We start from the raw sequence: 9,611 nt of genomic DNA on the forward strand, positions 1-9,611 counted from the left end.
AGTTCCCTCTTTCGCACAGTGGGGAAGCATTACAAAGCTTAAACACGCATCAGGAACATGGGGGGACACCTAGAAAGCTCCCTCCCACCAGAGGAGTGGAACATGATGGTGCAAGCAATGTCAAACAGCTGGTGTGTGCAAGTAATGTCACACAGCTCGTATGTACAAGAAGCTGTGCTTAACTCAAGATCCTCTCTCCAAGGATGTGGTGTGTGTGTGTGTGTGTGTGTGTGTGTGTGTGTGTGTTGTGCCATGGCATAAATGTGGAAGTCAGTTCTCTTCTCCTTGTGGGTCCCAAAAAACGACTGAACTCGGGCCATGTGCTTGATGGAGAGTGCCTTTACCTGCTGAGACATCTTGCCAAGTTCTGTATTTTTTTTTTCTGTCAGGCTTGGTTTAGGGATCACATTTTTTTGTTGTTTATTTCCTAGAGACATTCTTTTGTTGCAGGCCTTTAAAGGTTTTGAGGAGCAGAACAGTCTTGGGGGATCTGTTGGATTCCTCCAGCTGAAACAGAAGTTCAGATTTTACTCTAACACACACCCATGGCACTAAGTAAAAGAAGGCTCATCTTTCTTGGGGTCAGAGTCAGGAGAGCGCTAAACACAAGAAACTGTCTCTATCTGTGTCTCTGCCGCTGTCTCTGTCTCTGTCTTTCTCTCCTCTTCCTCCCCCCGCCCCCCCCCGACAACCCGACTCCTCACTTATCTCTCGCCAAGGTCTCGATATAAAACTCCAGTTGAATTGATGCTCAGTATTTAGACTAGCCTAGCCTTAAACTCCAGCCCCTCCACCCCAGCCCCTGCCAAGGCTACTCAGAGCATAAATGCCAGGCTACAGCCAAGAACAGAAGTAATAAGCCAGACAGGATAGCCAGCTAGAGAAACGTCTGGACCTGTGGACACTGAAATCCTCCCTGCTTCTGCCTCCCGAGTTCTGGGATTAAAGGCGTGGGACAACAAGGGGTCACGTGCGGTTCCAGGTCCCTTGATTTAAAGAGAGCCACTCAAGGTTTCAGGAACAATGTTAATAGACTTGACTTTAACTTGAGACCATAGAGAATGCTAAATATGGCCAGCTGGACTGTAAGTAATCAGGGCCTTCCTTTCCTCTTCCTACCTCCACCCCAGCCCCTGCCAAGGCTGCTCAGAGCATAAATGCCAGGCTACAGCCAAGAACAGAAGTAATAAGCCAGACAGGATAGCCAGCTAGAGAAACGTCTGGACCTGTGGACACTGAAATCCTCTGTGAGCAGCCATCTCATTTGTTGTTTGGGGGTTTGGGTTTGGGTTTGGTAGGGCTGGGGACCAAACCCAAAGTCTCTTACATGCCAGGCAGTCCTGCTACCACTGAGCCACATCCTCAAGCCCAAATAAAGTTTTTAAGCCAGTTTGTTTGGGTTCTGTCTATGGCAATAGAAAAATCCTTTTGGGGTTGGGAGATGGCTCCGTTGGTAAAACAATTTGCCTTGGATTCCCAGAGCTCATGTTAAACTGGCACTCGGGAGACAGAGGCAGGCAGATCTCTGAGTTCCAGGCCAGCCTGGTCTACAGAGTGAGTCCAGGACAGCCAGAGCTGCACAGAGAAACCCTGTCTCAAAAAAACTGAAAGAAAAAGAAGGGGAAAAAAGGCAGGCACTGTGGTGGACACTTGTAATTCCAGCAATGGCCAGATGGGAGGTAGAGCCTGGGTGCTCCCCAGAGCTTAGCAGCTAGCTAGGCCTAGCCTACTTGATGAAGTTCCAGACTAGTGAGAGACTCTCTCAACAAAAAGTGCAAGGTGATAAGTACTGACGCACAAGGTTTTCCTTTGAACTCACACACACACACACACACACACACACACACACACACACACACTCACGAGCACACACTCACATGCTCATGAAAAGAAGGAAAGAAGGAGTGACCGAGGGATGAAGGAAGGAAGAAAAAGAAAAATAAGAAAGGGGGGAAGGAGGAAGGAGATGCCTTACAAACACACTCGCGCTCACGTTTTCATCCCTCAATGTGAACGCTCCCAGGCTCACCCCTGCCTACAGCCATGGTTTTCTCCTGTCCTCCATCCTCTCACCTGGCAGACTCACGAGGACACAATCTCCATCTTTCTGATGTTTACTCTTTCTTTGAGATATCACCAAAGCCAGCAAGGACATCACAGGGTCACCAACAGGTACCAGTCAGCCAGTGACTTACTGATCACAATGAAGAGAAGACTCCAAGCTATCCTAGGCCATGCCCTCATATTCAAAGACAGTATTTATAATACAAGAGGCTTCCCTTCCTGTGTGCTTCCAAGAGTTCTCAGAATGGGAAGAGTATCTTATGGTTTGGGAGGATTTCTGAGTGTAGCCTGGCCGTCACCTTGCAGCAGCTATGGTCCTCACCATAGCCCGTTCCTTTTCTCAGCCCATGTTGTGCTGTTGACACACCGCTCAGTGCCCATGTTGTGCCCATCCGGTCTCCACCATCAGTGCCACTACAAAAGGTTCCTGCCACTGCCACCTGTCCATTTCTCACTCTGTCTGAGGTGGAAACACCTTCAGCACGCACACATTTACAAGATGGGCTGTCTTTACTAAAAGGCTCAGGCCCAGGAACTCATGGAGACTATGTTCAGCATCCTTAGCCCTCAGGAAAATGCAAATCAAAACTACATTGAGATTCCATCTCGTCCTCTTGTCGGAATGACTATCATCAAGAAAACAAGTGACAATAAGTGCTAGTGGGGACAGGGAGGGAGACGTATTTAATGCTGATGGGAATGTAAACTAGTACAGCCACTATGGAAATCAGTGTGGAGGTTCCTCAAAAAGCTAAAAATACAGCTTTCATAAGACTCAGCTATGCCACTCTAGGTATATGCCCAAAGGAGCCCAAGTCAGCACAGCACCGAGACACCTGCATATCCGTGTGTCTGGATACATTACTCACAACAGCAAAGTTAGAGAATCAGCCCCAAACGGCCATCAACATGTCATAAAGAAAATGTGATGAGATGTGTGTGTGTGTGTGTGTGTGTGTGTGTGTGTGTGAATGCACATACCAATTTCAAGCATCATTTTAGGCAAAATAAGCCAAACTCAGAAAGACAAATATCATGTTCTCTTCCCATATGTGTAATCTAGACTTTTTCTTTTTTTCAAAAAGACATGAAGGTAGAAAAGGATGCACACGCACACACAAACACACACACATACACACACAATGACTCATGATGTTTGAGATCAGACAAAACAACAAGCTAGGGAAATGGCTTATCAGTTAAAAGCAGTGACACAGATACACATAAATAAAATAAATCATTTAAAAATAAAAATATTTTGTGTCTTATTTTCTTAGTAGTATAACAAGAGCATTTCTCCTTGCTCTGAAATATTCATGCAAAAATTTGTTACCAATCATGCAAGTGCTCAGTAATGCATTTTGAAATAATTACTATTCATTAAGATTCATTTTATTTCTAATTATGTGTATTGTGGGGTGGGCCCACATGAGTGCCGGTGCCCAAGGAGGCAAGAGGCGTCAGATGCCCTGAAGTCAGAATAACCAGTGATAGGGAGTACTGGGAACAGGGTGCTGGGAATTGAACTCATGTCCTCTGTAAGAGCAGTCCACACTCTTAACCGCTGATCTATCTCTCCAGCCCCTCCATTTGAGGTTTTGTGGGTTTTTTTTTTTAGACTTTTGTTCTTACTATAACGGTACCATTGATAAACGGCTACACATAACCTATTATTAGAATAGCTTCTTTCCTCAGAACAACTTTTTAGAGACACAACTGTGGGCCAAAGGCTATGGGGCATCTTCTAAGCTCTGGCCAGGTGCTGTCGATGGCTTTCCTAAAGCTTGCCCAAACCCCTGTCCAATGTCTTCCCTTCACTAAGACTATTCTTAGTCTTAGAGTTTAGGTCTAGAACGCTCCCCCAAAGGCTCAAGTATGACAGGTGGGGGCCCCACCCTATAGCACCGTTTTGAGGTGCTGCAAGAAAGATGCTGCCATAAGTGAATCGGCATATTGATTAGTTCGTAGCTGAAAGGATTCTCAGGAAGAAGGAGGGGGAGCACACGCCTTTGAAGAGCAAAGCTTGTGCCCACCTCACAAAGCTCCCTGCCCTCCTGCCTCGGCTCTCCCTGCCCTGTTAGCCCTCTGCCAGGGTGCCACGACTTCACGCAAACCCACAGAAATGGGGCCAAGCAGCAAGGGGCTGAAATCTCTGAAAATGTGGGCCAAGACAAATCTTTCCTGCTCCAAGTAGCTTTTTCTCAGACGTGTTTGTCATAGCACAGCGAGGCCATTGAATATGGAGCTCTCACTTTGAGCTTCTCCAGCGCCTAGTGGCCTGTGACTGGTTTCCCTTGAATCTGTGCCTATTGGCTAGGAATTCTTTCTAGTTCTCATTTACTGGCAGGGTATGGTCATGTGCCCATGTGTACATGGAAAACTCACGGCCTTTGTGACTGTTCACACCCGGGTATTGCTGGGGGCTTTGTTACTGTATTTCACAGCACTTTTTTGTTGTTGTACTATGTTTTTCGTGATTTGAGGGGGGTATGCCATTGCATGTGTTTGGAGAGCACCTTTGTTGGACTCAGTTCTCTTCAGCCACTGTGGGTTCTGAGGATCAAACTCACGTGTGTGTGTGTGTCTGTGTGTGTGTGTGTGTGTGTGTGTGTGTGTGTGTGTGTGTGTGTGTGTTCACGTGCACACACACAAGCTGATCCACATCACAGCCTGTCTTTTGTTTTTGAAACAGGTCTCACTTGTAGCTCAGGCTGACCTCAGCCTTCTAGAGCCCTGGGAGCTGGTGTCACCACTGGCACCACTAAACCTGGTTTCAAGGTGGCCTTTAATGTCAAGGTTTTTACTGTGGCTTTTTTAAAAAGAGCATTTGCCTTCTTATTTTATTTAGCACAAAATGCATAGGCAATTGAAGAATAATGCAGTAAAATCCATCATTTCCTTCATGAATTTTTCTATTATTTTGTGCTCAGCTGGGCTCTTCTTGTTTCCTTGTAATTTTTCTAAACACCAATTTGAATTTTTATGTACTACAGCCCAGGGCAGCCCCCTTTGTTTGGGGGGGGGGGCTTGTTGCTGTGCTTCATGAGGCCTTCTCACTCCCCTGGATCTGATGAAATAATCACACACATTGTATCAAAGTTCTTTTATGGTTTCATTTTTATAACTGTCACTTCTTGAGTAAATTAAAATTAATAACATTTCTGTGTAAAGTAACATTTGTGACAAATCCACACACATTATACAATATTTAGGAATGATAGGCCAGTAAATAGAAAAGAAATGAGATGCCATCCCAACAACAGACTTATTTAAACAATCCTTTCTTGTCTAGTTAAGAGCACAGATTACTTTAATTTTTCAAAATGTATCCTCTTGGGGCTTCTTGCTGCTGACAATCCCTTCTTTTTTATTTTAATTTTATTAATTTATTCAGATTACAACTCAATTGTTTTCCCATCACTTGACAATCCTTTCTGAAGCTTGGACACTTCTGGCTTCTTTAAGTCCAAGCTGTTGCCCTCGCCATCGGTTTCCAACCTGTTTGTGCTCCCCATGCCTCAATCCCTTCTAAGGTGCATTTCCCCTCTCCAGATGCAGCTTCTCAGCATTAGAACTATTGACATTGGCCCCAGATTCAGGACGGCCACAGTCCTGTCTGTTGTGGGATTGGTAACAGCTTCCCTGGCCTCTATATTTGATGTCAACCACGTATCCCTCTAGCCAAAAGTGTATTTAGATGTTGCCTGACATTTAGCTTCCTATGATGATAACAAAATACCTGAAGTAAAAAGAAAAGATTTATTTTGGCTTACTATCCTGGAGGTTTCAGTCGAAGATCCAACCACAGTGCCTTGGGACACTCATTCAAACCACAGTGCCATGGGGCAGACATTCAAACCACAGTGCCATGGAGCAGATATCCAATCCACAGTGCCACAGAGCAGATATCCAATCCACAGTGCCACGGAGCAGATATCCAATCCACAGTGCCACGGAGCAGATATCCAATCCACAGTGCCACGGAGCAGATATCCAATCCACAGTGCCATGGAAACTAAGTTAGAGTTTATCAAGAACATTTTCCTCATGAGCCAAAAGAAATACGCTTGCAGAGGAGAGTTGTTAATGGAAATATTAATTCAATACTATTTTTCCTCCAAGAAAGTGAAATCAAGCTTGGCGCACAACAGAAAATAGAAACAGGAAACAGAAACTAATAATGGCAAGACTTCTTTCTTTCCATTTTCATTTGTGTGGACATTTGTAATGCAAAACACGGACATGAGGCATCCGTGCAAGTCAAAATATTTAGTCAATAACTCCATAATAATCATAAATAGAACACATTAGATTCTTTCCCTAGACTGTGTCAGCCTTTGGACTGTTTTAAAGAGGTGTGTGTTTTTATGACGACTAAATGAGGTTTTATCATGCTTATTTGTACGTTTATTCATTTTTTAAAAGAAATTTATCTGATGTTCCTGTGGTTTGATATAAAAATGCATTGAGTGATATATTTACTCACTAATTCACTCATTTTGGTGCTAGGTAGAGAACCTAGGAACCTATATAAGCTAAGCAGAAACTCTATTCCCAACCCTGAACTATTTACATGTGTATGTGCGCACGCGTGTGCATGTGTGTGTGTTCGTGTGGTGTGCACGTGTGTATGTGTGTTTGTGTGTGTGTAGATACATGTTCATATGAAAGTCAGAGGTCAATGACAGGTGTCTTCTTTAGTCACTGTTCACCTTATTTTCTTGAGACGCGGTCTCTCACAGAACCTGGAATTTGTGATTGTGCCAGCCTGGCTAGCCAGTAGCCCCAGGGGTTCCCCCAGCCCCAGCCCCAGCCCCAGCACTGGGATTATAGGCATTCAAGTCAAGCTTCCACATAGGCGCTGGGGTTCCAGTCTCAGGTCCTCTGGTGACACGGGTACATCACTGAGTGTCACGGAAACTTCACAGACTGACAGTCTCATCAGCTTCTGAATTGCTCACTTTTAATGCTGTGGAAAGGCTAGCAGGCTTTTATTTCATTAATAAAACCAACCTGTGGGGTTTGGAACACAACTTTTTAAACCATAATGTACAGGACTCTTAACAAGATAGCCACCAACTCGTCACCCAACCCAGGGCTTTTTTAATAAAAAAGGATGCCATTAATGATTAGCAGGCATAAAACTGTCCAGTGCAAATAAAGCCTTCTGGTTGCACTGGATTTAAAAGTAGAGTATCTTCAAAAAAATTGTATTTTTATTTTATTTATTTGTTAGGGAGAAAGTGGAAGTTAGAGAAAGTTAGCGGCGAAGCCGTACATAAAAAATGAGGATGAGAGGAACAGATTTAACTTACAAAGCTGCTCAAAATGCTCTTGATAAGGTTCTCCAGGAAAGGCAGATAAAGATGAGTCACCAGAGGATGGGAGGAATGTTTCCTGATGATAGGAAGCGACTTAGAGCCCAGAAACAAAGGCGAGGGGTAAACAGGCAGTTATCTGCACTGGGGCGTGTGGCAAGCTTGCTGCGGTGCTGAGAAAAAGAAGTTGGGGGAGGGCAGGGGGTACAGGCTGCAAGAAGCTGAGATTGAGCATTTGCCTTAAAGTAAGGAAACGGGCGGGCAGGCATTTGAAAGGCGGTGTGAGATGCTGCTTCGGCTTAGCGGGTGAATGGAAGCCTGGAATGCAAGTCAGATGAGATAACTAACGCCTTGAATAGGACTGGACTTTCCCAACTCAAAGAAAAACTGACTTCAAGGCAAATGTAATTGTATTTTTATAAGATGCTGAGGCTGTCAGTCTGGGTGAATACAGAGCAACACGGGTGACTAGTAGAAAATAAGGTGCTCAGACGTGGCCACAAGCTTGCAGAGTAAATACCACCGGGTGGCTTCTGCTTTCAACCAGAGGCTGCCCATCCCATCCCCCACCACTCGATGAAGATCTACCAAGACTGAGGCTCCGGGCTGGATCTGCCAACTCAAAGCCCTGAGAGGACCAGCTCTACAAGTGTTGAGAAATCACTAAGCCAGAGACTCCGCTGCACAGCTAAGACTGAGTTCCAACAAGCTAAGAACATAAAAGGAAAGTTAGAGGCTGGTCATACAGCTGGTAGAGAGGGGCTATATTACATGCACAAAAACCCTTGGTCGTGTTGTTGTTACAGGGTGTAGATCTGAGTCCCAGGATGCCTGTTAAAGGTCCTTATGTCCTACGGCAAAGAGCTGTCCAGCCTGGGTGGCGACCTGTCAGGCAGGTACTACGCGCCCAAGAATATGACCTAAGCGGAGCAGCAGCAGCTCATGGATGACCACTTCCTCTTCGACAAGCCTGTGTTGCCTCTGCTGCTGGCCTCTGGCATGGCCCGCGACTGGCACGATGCTCATGGCATACGGCACAACGACAATAAGATCAGGGAGGAGGATCATCTGCAGGTCATCTCCGTGCAGAAGGTGGGCAACACGAAGGAAGTGCTCACCCGATTCTGCACTGGCCTCACCCTGTTCAAGTCTAAGAACTGCGACTTCATGTGGAAATCTCACCTAGGCTACCATCCTCACTTGCCCGTCCAACCTCTGTACCAGGCTGCAGGCAGGTATACACGTCAAGCTGCCCGACCTGGGCAAGCACGAGAAGGGGCTCAAGCGGCTGCGGCTTCAGGAGCGGAGGCGCAGGTGGTGTGGACACCGCAGCTGTTGGTGGAGTTTTCCGTGTCTCCGACGCGGACCGCCGGGGCTGCTCGGAGGTGGAGCTGGCTCACATGGTGGGATGGCGTGAAGCTCCACATTGAGATGGAGCCGCGGCTTGAGCAGGTTCAAGCTATTGATGACCTCATGCCTGCCCAGAAGTGAAGCCTGGCCCTCGCCATCACCAGCCTGCTGCTTCCTAACTTATTGGCCGGGCAGTGCCCGCCATACATCCCTGATGTTTGCCGCCTGGCAGCTGAGCCCTTTAGCCTCGCTGTAGAGATTCCTGTCACCCTGAGTAGAGTTTATTTTATTTTATTTTATTTTATTTTATTTTATTTTATTTTATTTTATTTTATTTTTGATGGCCAAGCTGTTGCTGACACTGAAATAAACTAGGGTTTGGCCTGCAGAAAGAAAGAAAGAAAGAAAGAAAGAAAGAAAGAAAGAAAGAAAGAAAGAAAGAAAGAAAGAAAGAAAGAAAGAAAGAAAGAAAGAAAGAAAGAAAGAAAGAAAGAAAGAAAGCAAGCAAGCAAGCATTTCCCTTCCGCCCATGATATATGATTCTTAATTTGTTCATTGTGTTGACATTTTATTGAGAAATAGATGGCATATACATTTAGGAAGCACAAATACATAACTTAGAATACTGTATACAGGGAACACCTGTTGTGTCACCATATGGGGAGATATGAGCAAGCATCTGTTCACACCAAATAGAACACCAACAACAGACCAAAGATACAATTCTACCTGAGTCTAGCTTTGCCAGCCAATGAGCTACAGAGGCTGCTTACAGCAGCAAAGGTGAAAGGTTACTTACAGGAACAAGGGTGAAAGGTTACAGCAGCAAAGGTAAAAGGTTACTTACAGGAACAAGGGTGAAAGGTTACAGGAGCAAGA

The 9,611-nt window shown here is 45.4% G+C and overlaps 1 pseudogene; it reads left to right on the top strand.

Moving 5' to 3' along the window:
- Window positions 1-8,873, top strand: part of LOC127190158 (creatine kinase B-type-like) — a 58,910-nt pseudogene extending 50,037 nt beyond the window's left edge.
- Window positions 8,874-9,611: the final 738 nt, after the last annotated feature.

This window comes from Acomys russatus, chromosome 5 (genome assembly GCF_903995435.1).
Source record: "Acomys russatus chromosome 5, mAcoRus1.1, whole genome shotgun sequence".
NCBI classification, from domain to species: Eukaryota; Metazoa; Chordata; class Mammalia; order Rodentia; family Muridae; genus Acomys; species Acomys russatus.